Source organism: Lepisosteus platostomus, unplaced genomic scaffold, assembly GCF_059453375.1.
Source record: "Lepisosteus platostomus isolate fLepPlt1 unplaced genomic scaffold, fLepPlt1.hap1 Scaffold_54_H1, whole genome shotgun sequence".
NCBI lineage: Eukaryota > Metazoa > Chordata > Actinopteri > Semionotiformes > Lepisosteidae > Lepisosteus > Lepisosteus platostomus.
The window spans coordinates 380,034-394,999 of NW_028291672.1; the positions used below are offsets into that span (position 1 = coordinate 380,034).

Consider the following 14,966-nt stretch of genomic DNA (forward strand, 5'->3'; position numbering starts at 1 on the left):
GCTGGCCGGGAGAGCAAAAGCTTACAGCACCCGGTATTCCCAGGCAGTCTCCCATCCAAGTACTAACCAGGCCTGACGCTGCTTAGCTTCCGAGATCAGACGAGATCGGGCGTGTTCAGGGTGGTGTGGCCGTAAGCGAAAGGCCCGGCGCCTGACTCGCTACTTGAAGCTCTGTGTGGCGGGGGTTCCGTGCCCCCCGAGCGGGACTGAAGGATCGTTCGTGTGCAACTCTTTGGAAAGGAGCTGCTTTCCAAATCGCATTGCGTGCCTGGATGTTGGCGAATGTGCTCCTTTTTATGTAGAAGCCTGTCACCACCCCAAAAGAGGAAGAATCTAAATACGAAGCCTCTTTGTATACAAACTGGCTGAATGAAACTGATAATGAGGGGGATATGAGTAATTTGTGGTATAAATTTATAAATCATACTGTAAAGTTAAAGAATTTTAATGCATCTTGTTATATATGTGCTTTAATGCCTCATTCTACAGCCTCACCCATGCGACTTTTTATGAAATGTACTCTTTTATTAATATCACGTTAGAAGGCTTAGACGCTATCAAACAAGAATTAAGGGGAGTTAGATTAATGGCACTTCAGAACAGGTTCGTGCTGGACCTTCAAAATGCAGCATCTGGAGGAGTCTATGCTTTAGTAGGAGACTCCTGTTGTACATATATTCCAGCTAATGACTATGATTACGGAAATCTTACGCTCGCTATTCAGCATTTGAAAGAACTAAAAGACAAGGTGAATAAAGAGAGAGGCATAAAAGATACACCGGCTTTTCTCTCCTGGTTAGAATCACTGTTTGGGCCAGGGGGAATGTTTTTCTTTTAAGTTACTAACACCGATTTTAGGGGCTGTGATACTTGTCTTCCTGTTTTTATGTTGCTGTATGACGTATTATTCCAATGCTTCGAAATATGGAAATATGGAAATATGGTACCTAGGGGGATAAACTGTTCATCTTTCCAGTCTGGAGAATTGGCAGCTGTCTGACGTGAGTAAGTGATCCTTAAAAAAATAATAGTTCCATGACAGTGTGCATCACCAGAAAATCAATTTCAATGCATTAAAACTCTTGTTATCCTTCTGATCATTGAAGTGTCATTGCCCCAGCACTGTATACTCTTACTTTTGACGCCTGTCTGAAGTTGGATCCATTTCTAAGAATGGTGACTCACATATCCTCATGCTCAACTTTGGCTCAACCACACAAACTATGAAGTTAATCATCTGCTTTTGCTCCAAGATTTATGTTACTAGGCTCTCTCCTGGGGATCCTCGTGGATCCATGACAGAATTCAGGGAATTCAGAATTCTGATACCTCAGCTCAGATTCTGACTGGGCAGACTGTCATTGCCTGGTGTGAATGTGTGCATATCTGTTTTTGTGCATGTTCTGTGGCCTGTTGTACAGTACATCACAAATGAAAGGGAAATGGAAAACTAAAATAAGACTCAAGTGTTTTATCTTTCATTAACAGTGTTTCATTAGTATCTGTGCTAGATCCTGTCATCCACTGCTTACCATGACAGGCTCTAGCACAGGATAGCAGCTAATACATTTAACAATCTCACTGCACAATGTTGTATATTCAAGGGCTGATCTTCTGTACTTTTTCTTTCACTTTTCATTTCCTAGAAACTCAGTCCTGCCAGGAATAATCTGAGAACAAAATCAATCTGAGTGAAAATCTAAACAGAGGAAGATTGTTTTACAGAGTCAACAAGGTCTAATTCAAGGTCATCAGCACTAACAACATTCTCTCTGGAGACAGGCGATAAGAAAATTGAAAGTGTGGGCCTCATGCTGGGCCGGGAAATGCGATCACCGGTGGACCTGGTCTTCGGCTTGTCGCCCGGAGACGGGTCGGCACCACCGGCTGGACCGGACTACGAGTGGGACCTGCGGCAGCGGATGCAGCGGGTGCACAGCTTTGCACGGACCCACCTGACACAGGCGGGGGTCCGGCAGAAGCGGCACTACGACCTGCGCTGCAGGGGGCCTGCCTTCCAGCTCGGGGACTCGGTTTAGGTGTACAACCCGCGCCGCCGCAAAGGCCTCAGCCCTAAGCTGGCGCCGTCGTGGGAGGGGCCCGCTGAGGTACTCGGGGTGGTGGGCGAGGTCTGCTACCGTGTCCGGTTGCGAACACGGGGGAGAGTGGTGGTCCTGCACCGAGACCGCCTGGCCCCCTACCGGGCCCGGGAGGAGGAGCCGTGTGGGGAGGCTCCAGAGGAGCAGCCGGGGCCGGAGCCGGCCGATAGTGGGGCGTCCGTGGATCGCCAGCCGTCACCGCGGCGCAGCGGCCGCTCACGCAGGGTTCCGCAGCAGTTGGCCGAATACGAGTACAGCCTGAGGGGGGTGTTTGACGTTGGCGAGACGCCAGACGCTTCAGGTGGGGGCAGTGTAACGCCCTCGCCTGGTGGTGAGGAGGAAGCGCCCCCAGGCGCTCGTAGTACCGCTGGGCATGCTGGGAGTGGTACCCAGGGAGAGTCTGAGGGTCAGCACGATGACCAGCGGCTGACCCTACCTGTGTAAATAATGTCCTAGTGATTCTAGTGCCCTGTGTAGTCCTGTAAAAGTGTAGTGTGTTGTTAGGTAATTACCACCCTAACTATGTGTACGTGTTCCGTCAGTCTCCTCATGTGTGTGTAGATCCTGTGTTTGGTTTTGTGTGGTTGTAAACAAATAAAGCTAATGCTTGTTTGTTAATCACATCTCCACTTGTCCTTGTTATGTAAAGAACCTGTAAACGCTACAATATTGTTAGTTGCTGTAGCTAGACGTTTAAATGAGTTTCATGGCCAGATGGACTGTTTTCTCCAGCGGTATAGTATTGCAGTGAGACAGCACGATGCCTGCAAGACTATGTCACGCTACACGCCACAGATTGTGTTTGTCCGTTCGTGTCAGTCGTCCTGCAGCCACGGGAAGTGGGACACAAACATGCAGCAATGCTTTCAGGACGTTAGGATTTGTTTGTGCAACATCCGAGAAGAGTACTTGTGGCTTGAATGTGAACTGTACGTGCCCGCCCCCTTTCCTCTGTAGTGCATGAGTTCCTCCCGGCATGCCCTTCGTCATTGTTCCGTCATCTTGTATTTAAAGGGTTGTATTTCTGCTGCTGAAAATAAGCAATGGTTTTCTCACAACGCCCTTTGTTCCCGACGGAGCCCTTGTCTGTCATGAAATTCTTCAAAACCTCAAGCTAGAAGAAGAAGACGACAAATATGAAGCGTTACAGCAATGACATGCCATGAGACGATTGATAACGATTTCCATAGGATCCCCGCGGTTGCCTGGCAACCGTCAGCTTTGCGCAGTGGCAGTATCGTAGCCTGTGAGGTTTAGCCGAGGCGCGATTATTGCTAGTTGAAAACTTTTCCCAATACCCCGCTTCCACCGGTTTGCAATACAATCGGCGAAAGCAATTTTTGACAGTCTCGTCAGAGACTGAGCAAGGTGTTTAAAGACAGATTTTGTCATGGTGACATCATGGTAGAAAGAAACGAGCTTGTTACGTCTCCACAGAAACGCTCTTTAGCTCTTTCAGCGTTATGCAGAGAACAGCGTCTGTCGAGATCACTTTTGAGTCAGCGCGAAACGCCGTGTGCTGTCAGTTTGATTTCATATTGCTCGTAGCGGCGCCCGGCTTTTGTCTGTCAAACGTTAGGTTGCGCTTCTTCATGCTGCATCGTCGGCATGAGTGGAGCTTTTTAAACGTCTGTACTTACTGCGCCCCATAAGAAATCGTTTGTCCCCGTTCAAAAGAGATTGTGCGATGTCCTGCAGCGTTCGCAAAGCAAACCTTTGACAGTTTGAAAAGAGGAATTTATTCTGCTTCCTGTGCGTGCAGTAGTTACAAAGTTGAACGCCTTTACACGATCTGCTGCAGTTTTCAGTGGGCGGGCTTTGTCAAACGGCTTGGAAAAACGCACTGTTTCGGCTCGGGAAACATCCCAGTGGGCATTGATTCGTCGAATATACGTATATTTACGGCGATAATACGGCTATACGTATATATACGTCGCCTCGACGTATAATCAACGTCGAATTGCAACCGTAAAATCGACGACATGAATAAACGCATATATAACGTCGAAAACACATCTAACACAGTGCCTGAGGCTTTTTACTGTATGTATCGTGTGTGCTGCAACTAGGAGTATACGGCACTCTGCACAGTGTACGAAGTAAATTATTTTCGCAGTAATTAATTTATTATATTTACTATATTTATTATACACGTGTAAATTAATTACTGCGAAAATAATTTACTTCGTACACTGTGCAGAATCAGCGGTTTTACAGTATATATCGCCTTTAAAGGTGGCTTCTCAAAACGCTTTATGGGATAAAAACAACCAGAACAGCAGCAACAACAATATTGTATTTCGTTGCACTTTGAAAACCAAGTAATAACTTAACTATACAGTACGTGCAAACGTTTCGTATGTTGCTGTCGTGAATGCCTGCGTACCCATAAGTATCTTATTTGCCTTGAGTCTGTCTACAGTATATCTGTCCCACTACCCCCCTCTCTCCCTCAATTCAATTCAATTCAAGGTGTTTTATTTGCATGACAGATGGGTACAAGCAGTTTTGGGTATGTATATTGTAACGCTCACTGCCGACAGGCACTGTGTAAGACCCGGCGTACCAGAGCAGCGCACCGAGGAAGCGTTTGCATTTATAACTTAGTTTTTAAAATTAGTCAAGCAATATGAACTCCCGGAGTGCTGGCTGTGACGAATTAAACCGGTCTCACAGGTATTCAAAGTAGGAAGTACAGTGTTAAGTGGTAGCTGGGCTACTCCCTCAATAGAATCGCTTTAAGGAAAAGCATTTTCAGAGAGCAATCACGCTGTGTTTATGTAGAAAAAGCGATTAGGTTTATGAGCAATCTAATTACCTATTCGCTTAAAACGCTATATAAAATAAAGTTTATTTAGAGATGAATGATCAGTGTCGCAGTTTAAATAATGGGAGTCAGGAAACTAACACACAGCGCCACCGGATTTAATAACACAATAAAAACGCTATAAAATAATGTGACTAGGCACAGAAAAAGTTTACAGCACAGTACAATAATAAATGCTGACCATGACTTTAGAAGCATAAATTACCTTACACTCAATTTAAACACAAGCTGTCTTTCTGTATGAACCTCTAAGCTGGTTCATACAGAAAATGTAGAAATGCATTAGCCTGATTATGATTAAAAAACATAATTAAACACGCGTTTGCGATTTAAATCACAACACGATTTAATCAATTTAAATGTTTATATTGTAACGCATACTGTCCAGCCTCCATTTCTCTATAAAAATTTACTCTGTTGCACACACACACTAGAAGCAGGAACCGCTGTCAGAAGGGAAGATATGTTCAAAATATCGCAAATATCGATCATGTTGCGATATTTTGAAATATAAATGTCAATTGATTGTCCATAATATCGCTTACCTATTTTTTCGAAGAAATGTTTGTTAAAAAGTCCAACACCAGCTGGATTCAAACACACAACCTGCCAGTTGGTAGTCACGCACCTAGACCAGTCAGCTACAAGACAGCTCGCATGAACAGGCAGGCGAAACAGCCCTACACAGCCCTGTCGCAGTACACGGATATAATCATACCGTTATTAAATTCTTTAGATACGCGATTCCATATTATATTCCCTTTTAATCAAATTCTAAAAGTATGCTTGTTGACTCCGGTATCACGTTAGTTAAAGACTTCGAAGCTTACAATGTTTAGAGAGAAATGGAATACTGGTGTGTATTTTTTTCTTTAAAGTACCAAGACCAGCTATATACTGTATGTTTATGTTCCAAAATGAATATCGTTTATGGCCTTCACACGCGTTACAGTATGCTCCTATTCTTTTTATGCTCAGCTACTAAGATTTTCCTTCAGTGGTAAAATTCAATATCTACAACGGGCACAGTAAAGACGTTTACAGTAAGTCTTTCTACGACAGACCAACGGACCACGAGTGCCCCTGTCGGTCAACCAATCACGCACCGCGGTACCCCGTGTCATCTTACCTGCGGTACGTGTCTGTACCGCTCACTTTGAATGGCTGCATCTGTAGCTGATCACTGTCAGTCAGGGAGCTCAGAGGTGAAAAGCCTGTTTGAGAGACAATTCGCTGTCGATCAGTTCAATATGTTCCGTACCAGCTCGGCACACTTGAGACCATCTTGGTAGCTGTGTAGCTCAGATGAGTGAGAGCGTGCGTGTGTGTATCACCGTGATTGGATGCCGGTCCTTCTCAGGTCACAGTAAACCTTCTGCTGCCTAACTTCCCTAATTTTGGGGATCCCTTTGAAAAAGCAAAGGAAAACTAAACTGGCTATTCATCAGCGTGATTGACCCCACCCAGTGGCCTAATGGCTAAGACACTGACCTCCTAAGCCAGGGATTGTGGGTTCGAGTCCCATCTGGGGTGCTCCTGTCCCATTTTGAGTGTACAAATGTCCTTGTGATTTGCAAAGCTACAACCCCACCTTACTCAGTGAGCGTCTCTGCTTTTCTCTCACATACAGTTGGGAGAAAAAAATGTGTAAACAGCCCTTCGGAATGATGTGGATTTCTGCATGAATGGCTCCTAACATGTGATCTTATCTTTATCTAAGTCATAATAATTAATAAAGAGAGTCTGATTTAACAAACAACACACGCCCAACATTTGACATTGCTGTTTCTTTATTGACCAAATGGTTTAAACAATCAAGGTCATTGATGGAAAAAGTACGTGAACCCTTATATTAAGGAGCTAGTGGAACCTCCTTTATGACAAAAACCTCAACCCCCACTTTCTGTAGCGGCTGTTCAGACCTGAGCAGCGGTTAGGAGGTATTTTGGCCTATTCCTCTATGCAAAACTGTTTCAGTTCATGTATATTTTTGGGATGTCTTGCGCTGAACGGCCTGCTTCAGATCATGCCACAGCACTTCAATGGGATTGGGGTCAGGACTCTTACTTGGCCATCCCAAAATACGGAATTTCTTCTGTTTCAGCCACTCTGTTGTTGATGTACTCCTTTGTTTTTGTCATGCTGCATGACCCAGCGTCTTTCGAGTTTTAGATCACAGGCAGACACCCTGACATTCTGCTGTAGAATTTCCTGATACATCTTGGAATTCATCGGTTCCTCGATGATTGCAACCCGTACAGCCTCTGCCATGCTTCCCAGGTGGGATGAGGTTTTGGAGTTGGTATGCAGTGTTTTGTTATCTCCAAACATAACGCTGTGCACATTTACCAACAAGTTCAACTTTTGTCACGTCTGTCCACAGAACATTGTTCCAGGAGTTGCTGTGGAACATCCATGTGGTCTTTAGCAAACTTGAGAGGGGCAGTGGTGGTTTTTTTGGGGGGGAGAGCAGTGGTTTCCTCCGTGGTGACCTCGCATGATCAACACTCCTGTTCAGATTTCTTCTTATGGTGGACTCATGGACACAAACGTAAGACAAAGTCAACCACCTGTTCGCTAGATCCCATCCCCACTCAGCTAGTCAAAGATTCCCTCGAAGGACTGGCAGGACCTATAATTAGTATGATGAATGCATCGCTTGCGTCAGGCGTTGTACCTGATCAATTTAAGGTAGCGGTTGTTAGACCGCTCCTTAAGAAGTCAAATTTGGATCCACAAGTTCTTAACAACTACAGGCCTTTCTCAAAGGTCCCATTTCAATCTAAAAGTCTTGAGAGAATAGTTGTTGCCCAACGTCAATCGTATCTGGATTCAAATAATATACTTGAGAAATTTCAGTCTGCTTTCTGAAACTGCATTAACAAGAGTCGTAAATGATATTCTCTTAGCTACTGATGCGGGGAATGCAACAGTGCTTGTGCTTCTAGATCTTAGAGCTGCCTTTGACACGGTTGACCTCTCTGTTTTGTTACACAGGCTTGAGTTTGAGGTTGGCTTATTTGGAACCGTCCTTAAGTGGTTTACTTCACATTTAACTCATCGTTTTCATTATGTTCAAATATCTAATAATTGTACTGCTTCATCAATGTCACCAGTTCAATTTGGGGTACCAGAGGGATCAGTGCTGGGACCAATATTGCTCTCTCTCTCTACATGCTGCTGCTAGGTAGGATAATCCGAAAAAATAATATGAACTTTCATTCATATGCTGATGACACTCAAATAAACATTTTGTTTACACCAAACGACAACTCTTCTATTATCACTTTAGTTAAATGCATTAATGAAGGAAATACTTGGATGTGTGAAAACTTTTTGTTACTCAACTCTGAGAAAACTGAGGATCTGTTGATCGGAGGCAACAATACTGATAGGACTACTATAACTTCAGCACTTAACTCAGAGGATTTAAACATTTGCCTCAAAGAGACAGCACGTTACCGAGGCGGCATATTAGACACAAGGCTCTTAACAACTTGCATTGTTAAGAACCTTGGGAAGCCCTTGTTGTGAAAGGCGCTATATAGAAATACATTGATTTGAACTGAATTGACAATGTAAAATGTTGTGTGTGTTATTTGTTAAACAAGACTGTCTTTATTTATAAAAAAATGAAAGGAATTTGCTAGGAATGCAAACGTTAGGTTGCGCTTCTTCATGCTGCATCGTCGGCATGAGTGGAGCTTTTTAAACGTCTGTACTTACTGCGCCCCATAAGAAATCGTTTGTCCCCGTTCAAAAGCGATTGTGCGATGTCCTGCAGTGTTCGCAAAGCAAACCTTTGACAGTTTGAAAAGAGGAATTTATTCTGCTTCCTGTGCGTGCGTGCAGTAGTTACAAAGTTGAACGTCTTTACACGATCTGCTGCAGTTTTCAGTGGGCGGGCTTTGTCAGATGGCTTGGAAAAACGCACTGTGTTTCGGCTCGGGAAACATCATGAGAAGTGTCCTGCATGTTTTCTGTGTATAGCTGTCTTTTAACGCATACAGAATTCATTCGAAATCATTGGATTCTCCAATTAACAAGGGTCCCTTAAAGGATGAGTCAAAGTAACGTCTAATCGGATTAGTTTCCTTAGAGCTGGTTCAGAGTTTGCTCAAGAGTTTACCTTTCACAGATGCGCAAAGAAGAATGTTGGGGGCGCACGCTTCAAGGTGCCTTACAGCTGTAGGGAGTGATTCGAGACGATTCGTGGCGTGTGCTCGTTCCCATATACCATACGCCCCGGGGTGCAGTGCTAGGATGACGTACAATACCGCTTGGGCACGTAACGGCGTTATATGCAAGTGCGGGACGTGAGGGTTTTCGTTTGTTCGTTTTGTTTTGCTCTGCTTTGCTTTGTTTCGTTGTCAAGAGGCGTAAGGTAAGTCGTAATCCAGGGAGAACACTGGTGGCAAACAGTCCGAGGTGAGAGGCGAGGTCCAAAGTCAAAAAGGCAGAAGGGGAGTCCAATATCCAGAATAAACGAGGTAATGGAAAAAACGCCAGGTAGAGCTCTCAAGGAGTAGACTCAATACCAGCGGGAAGCAGGTAAAGATGGTAAAAATAGCACTGCGTACCGCACGGTGGAGTGTGTGCAGGTGGGTTAACTCGTGCGGTGGCGTTTGTTAATAATCACCCACTGCTGGTGCTGATTAGATCGCTTAAGAGTTGGTCTTAACTGCCTGGCGGTCATGACAAGCTCCTCTTTAAGCTGTGGTTTAGTTTTGCATTCATGTGTTTCTAGAGCAGTTATTTATGGGGGTGGGTGGGTCTTTCACAGAGGCTCAGGACAAATCCCCTGCATGAAAGTCTACTGTGTGCGTTCAAACAGGTCAAGAGCCAGGCAGGAGGACAATGGACAGAAGAAGCAACGAACTAAAAATAAAAGAACGAATATGAAAAAGCCACCATCTTTTTCTTTTTGACATTTTCCGACTTTCATGCAAGCCAGGACAAAGTTGCTCGTAGCTACTTGTGGATTCAAATACTCTATCGAGTGCTTTGATGAGTTTTTGCAATTTGATTGTCGTCCTGTCAGCCTGTTTCTGTTTTTTTTTTCAATCTAGTGATGGAAAGTAAGAGGGAAATGATGGAGCAATCAATAACCGCTCCGGAAAAATGGCAGAAAGAAATGGCCCGTCACTAAGGACATTTGTGAAGCAGAGGAGTGACATCACCACAAAGGCGACTTATTCTGCTGATCGTTTTGGTGAATAATGATTGAGGCGCGTTAAGAGAAAGGTAGCTGCGTCAGCATGCTTAGGCTGCAAAGGATAAAGCAAAGGTTTACTCCATGCTGAAAAGAGAAGAAAAGAAGCACAACGTTTCGGCTGTGGAGCCTTCTGCGCCATCTTCTTTAGCGATGGTGATGATGTTTACATTGGAAAAACTGAGACACGCATACTGGAGGGGCTTGAACCACCAACTGTTCAGTTAACAGCCAAATGCACTAACCGATTGCACCACAGAGTCTGACGGTCTTTTGTGCTCCCTACATTTGCAGGTTTATGGTCAAAGAAAACAATCGTTTGCGCTTCTCGTAGCCAGCAATAATTTTTCACTGACAACCAAGAAATGGATTTCATCTTTCACAAAATGTATGGATTTCTTCAAAAACAAGTTATTCCAGAAAGGAAATGAATTCTTGCATTAAACTGAACAAAGCTGTACATGTTTGTCTGAAATGATACATTTGGCACAACAAGACACGGAGAGAGGCACAGCTGGTATTCAGACCCAGGATCGCCTGCTTACTAGGCAGGCACTTTAAGCCACTAGGGAGCACCGCACTTTTACAGACACTTGGACACATCTGCGCTCGGTGTGCACTTAACATAATCTCTGAGCCCGTTGCCTCTTTCCCATTTAATAGCAGAACTGACGCCAAGAGAAATGATGAGAAATGGCATTTATCGGGCACTTTTCATGTCCAAGGAGCTCAATGCCCTTGACACCTCCCCAAGGCGACAGAGCTGTGCATTCTTTGGCGACACCATTTTTTCTTTTGTTTAATTTCTATATTTATTGATAGAATAAAAACGATATGTCATGTACTGTAAGGGAAATGTCTCTTTTCATGGGGAAAGCTAGCACCAGCAAATGTTGTGTTTAGAAGAAGTGATTTAACATGACACGTGACCTAATTTACCGGAGCAAAAGCTCACCCAGCAAGCCCTGCTTTACTTCTACAGGAGAGAAGTACTGTAGAGTCTGCAAGATGTTCAGCTGGGTAGCTACGTCAGCATGCCTCGGCTGCAAAGGAACAAGTAATAGGTTTATTGCATGCTGAAAAGAGAAGAACGGAAACACAGCGTTTCAGCTGTGAGGTCTTCTCACACCTGAAGAAGCCTCACACCTGTAAAAGGCTCCATGGTTTTCTTTCTTCTCTTTTCAACATGGAATACACCTATTGTCTGCAAGATGTGACAATTTCATGGTGTTTTGGAAGAAAACCTTTTTTCTTTGAATTCAAAATCAATCGGAATTTCAGCACGACACATCAACACTTTTTTTGTTTTAAGGAGATGACATTTTAAACCTGATAAAAATAGTAGGAAACACAAGTTTCTTGCTGTGAAAATTTAGATGGGGAAGTGTACTACTAGTAGCAGTGTAGAGCTCTCTGTGGTGGAGTGCAAGCGCATGTTCTATGGGCCAGTGGCGTAATGGATAACGCGCCTGACTTTGGATCAGAAGATTGTAGGTCTGAGTCCTGCCTGGCTCGTGAGGCTTTTAAACCTCTCAGGTTCCTCGGTAACAGGTTGCCGTCATGTATATGAACTATAGAAAAGCATTTGCCACAACCCGTAAATTAGCACGCAAGTGCGGGCTAGTTAACACAGAACTGTATGGAGATCATCTCCAGCTCCGAGCTCAATTGCAATGAAAAAACATGCAGAACAGAACTGGAGAGCAGCTGAATTTGTGCTCAGTAGGGTGGGGAGGACTCAGCATTGCTATTGTTCTAATTGGCATGAACTGCAGGAGATCTGAATCAGAACATGTCAGTTAGTTCGATCATTGCGTCAATATGTAGGCCACGTTAATACAGAATTATTACTTTGTCTGTCTCGTCTTTGTATATAGCTGAATGTCCCTGACAATTTCATGTTAGTTTTTAAGAACGACATTGGTGCTAATATATACATATATAGCATATAAGGAACACGTAAAAGTTTAGTCCATGCTGAAAAGATAAGAAAATCGCCACAACGTTTCATCTTGGAATAAATCTTTACTTGTTGTTTTGCAGCCTACCCATTCTGACCTAACTCCTCCCTTGAAATTCCCTAACAGATAAGGGTACGTAACGGCTCATGCGATGCTCAGTTGCAATTTGTCCCAAAACAAACAAGAACAGCAGCTGAGGGTTTGAGTTTGAACATGCACTGTATTAAAGCAGCTTTTATTTCCATTGATAAATGCTAGATATTCCTACAGAGATTCTCCAGGTGAGTAAGCGATTCCTGTTTCTGTTTCTATTTCTGTTTCATATATATATACAATATATATATATATGTTACATGTGTCTCTGCAATAGTACAAATGTGTTATACACTATCAGGGGCTGCTTTTTTGTGCACCTCATCTACAACAAGGCTTTTTTTCATTTATGTTTGTGGACCTTCACCATTTGAGGAAGTGAGTTAGATAAGAAAGTTACAGGTATGGTGAGCAATGACTGACAAAGGCACGTACTGCGTATTCCTTACAGAAGAGTAAGCAATTTGTTCTAAAAAACACCGGCTAAAGTCAAACATCGTTAGCAATCTTATTACTTAAATAGAATTAACATCAATAAACTGTAAGGTGCTGGTACATGCGAGTAGATGTGATCTTCTATTAAACAAAAATGCAATTACAGCTCTAAAAAGGTCAACCTAGACTTCTGTAACAGATCTGTTCAGGTCATCGCTGTTCCTCTGACCTTGTGAGTCTTTGGAATTTTAAAAGTGTATTTTGCTTGCCTTTCATGTGGTCTGTGTACAAGTCACTGTGGCGTATGCGGTCCTACACAGCCTTGCTATAGACGTGACGAGCCTCCGCTATGTTGCAATGGAGAACAGGTTCAGTATGGAGCTGCCGAGAAAATTCAGCTGGAAAGCTCGTTGCAGAAAAGCATCGTTATCTGCGTCCAGCTGCAAAGCGTCACTCGTGGGTGCTGAAGAATCGATTTCCAAGGCAGTGGGTCTAGGCGATTTAGAGTGTTAAAGGTCCCAGCGAAAACAAAACAGCGCTCGTCCTTTTTCATGCACGCACGAGAGCACCGTAGTCGGCAGAATTTGAACCTGCGCAGGGAGACCCAAACAGATTTCAAATTTGTTGCCTTAACCACTCGGCCACGATTACAGTAAATACGCCAGCTGTTGGCTTCTTGCTACAATCGAACAGGGAGTGCGAGGCGGCGGCGGCGGCAACTTTTTTCAAGTTCGCTCTCCGTTTAAGAAACCTTTTACGCCATACGTGTAAGCAGACACACACCTCAGAGTACTTAAGGGTGGCTTCAAGTTGGAATGATAAAGTCTCCCCGTTCGGACATGAAAATAGAACTTTCTTAGACAGAAATAAATCAACAACGGAGACATGTGGACGACGATTTCAGTCACTGCACTTTGAATAGCATTTTTACTCGAGTTACAGGAGATGCACGAATGGCCCTTGACCTACGCTCTTACGAATGCCTTGGAACATTCAAAGAGAACAGCCCTCAAGTCCTGCGGTTTATTATAATGCTGTTGCGTGTCGAGGCAGTATTTGACTCCGTCCTACCGTTGAGACACGGGGCGTACTGTAAATGAACTGCACCTGACAGCTTTAGAAAAACACCTGGGCTCAGTACGGTGCTGAGAGCTCAGCGTTGCTGTTGTTCTTATTAGCACGCACTGCATCGGCTATGACCCGAACTTTTCAATTATTCCGATCAGTAAGTCAACACGTACTCCACATGAAAGGTAGAAATATTCTCTTGTCTGTCTCTTGTTTTTATAGAACTGAATGTCCCTGACAATGTACTGTTAGTTTTAATTGAAGAACGGCATCTGTGTTCAAATATACCAGACAAGTTTACGTAACTGCTCATGCAACACTCAGTTGTAATTAGTCAAGAAATAAAGTCGAACAACAGCTGCGAGTTTGATTCTGAACGTATGAGATTGCAGCGCCTTTTACTTCCATTGACAAATGATAGAGATTCGAAGAGAGATCCTTCAGACCAGCAAGCAAACCCACGGCTATTTCGGTTTTCTATCTAGGCAACGTTGGTGTCTGCAATAGCATACATGAAAGCGTGATGCAATTTCTGTGGCTACATTTGTTGCACGTCATGCACAGTAAGAGTGTTTCTAACACCAAATACAAAGTCAACAATTAGCGATCACGCCTTCTCCTCAGTTAACCCACTGAAACCCTTGCTGTTAACAGTTCTTTACTGCGTGCTTTACGAGCACCTACATATTGTGTCGATTCTTTCAGCTTTATTCATTAGGTTTTCAAAGGCATAAGTAGAGCACCAGAGGTGCGAACACAAAGTGTGTGGTTACCTGAAGAATTGATTTCCATGGCAGCGGGGACAAGCGATTTAGCGTTTTTATAGCACGAGGAAAGGAGAAGCGGCACTACACCTTTTCAGCGCAGGCACAAAGCGACGTGCGGCAGACGCCGTAGTCGGCAGGATTCGAACCTGCGCGGGGAGTCCCCAATGGATTTCGAGTCCATCGCCTTAACCACTCGGCCACGACTACAGCGAGCTCGCCGCTGCCGCATTCCTCCTATAATCTAACACGGAGTGCGAGGTGGCTGCGGAAACGTTTTCAAAGTCGCTCTCCGTTAAAAAAAAAATACCTTTCACAAAATACGTGCCGGCAGACAGACACGCCTCAGAGGGTTTAAGGCTGGCTTCACGTTCAAATGATAAAGTCTCCCCGTCCAGATGTCAAAATGCAACTTTGGCAGACAGAAAAAACATCAACAAACCACAAATGCACCACAATGCACTTTCAAAAGCATTTACATTCGTGTTAGACGCAGGAATTGCCTTT

At 44.0% G+C, this 14,966-nt stretch overlaps 3 non-coding genes and 1 pseudogene across 3 annotated transcripts; 1 reads left to right on the top strand and 3 right to left on the bottom strand.

Moving 5' to 3' along the window:
• Positions 1-18: 18 nt before the first annotated feature.
• On the bottom strand, positions 19-137 carry LOC148633020 (5S ribosomal RNA; annotated as a pseudogene).
• A 3,179-nt stretch (positions 138-3,316) lies between these two features.
• LOC148633021 (U4 spliceosomal RNA) lies at positions 3,317-3,458 on the top strand. Its single transcript, XR_015934105.1, has one exon. It is a non-coding gene; the product is annotated as a U4 spliceosomal RNA (small nuclear RNA).
• A 9,738-nt stretch (positions 3,459-13,196) lies between these two features.
• trnas-uga (transfer RNA serine (anticodon UGA)) lies at positions 13,197-13,278 on the bottom strand. Its single transcript has one exon. It is a non-coding gene; the product is annotated as a tRNA-Ser (tRNA).
• A 1,309-nt stretch (positions 13,279-14,587) lies between these two features.
• Positions 14,588-14,669, bottom strand: trnas-cga (transfer RNA serine (anticodon CGA)). Its single transcript has one exon. It is a non-coding gene; the product is annotated as a tRNA-Ser (tRNA).
• Positions 14,670-14,966: the final 297 nt, after the last annotated feature.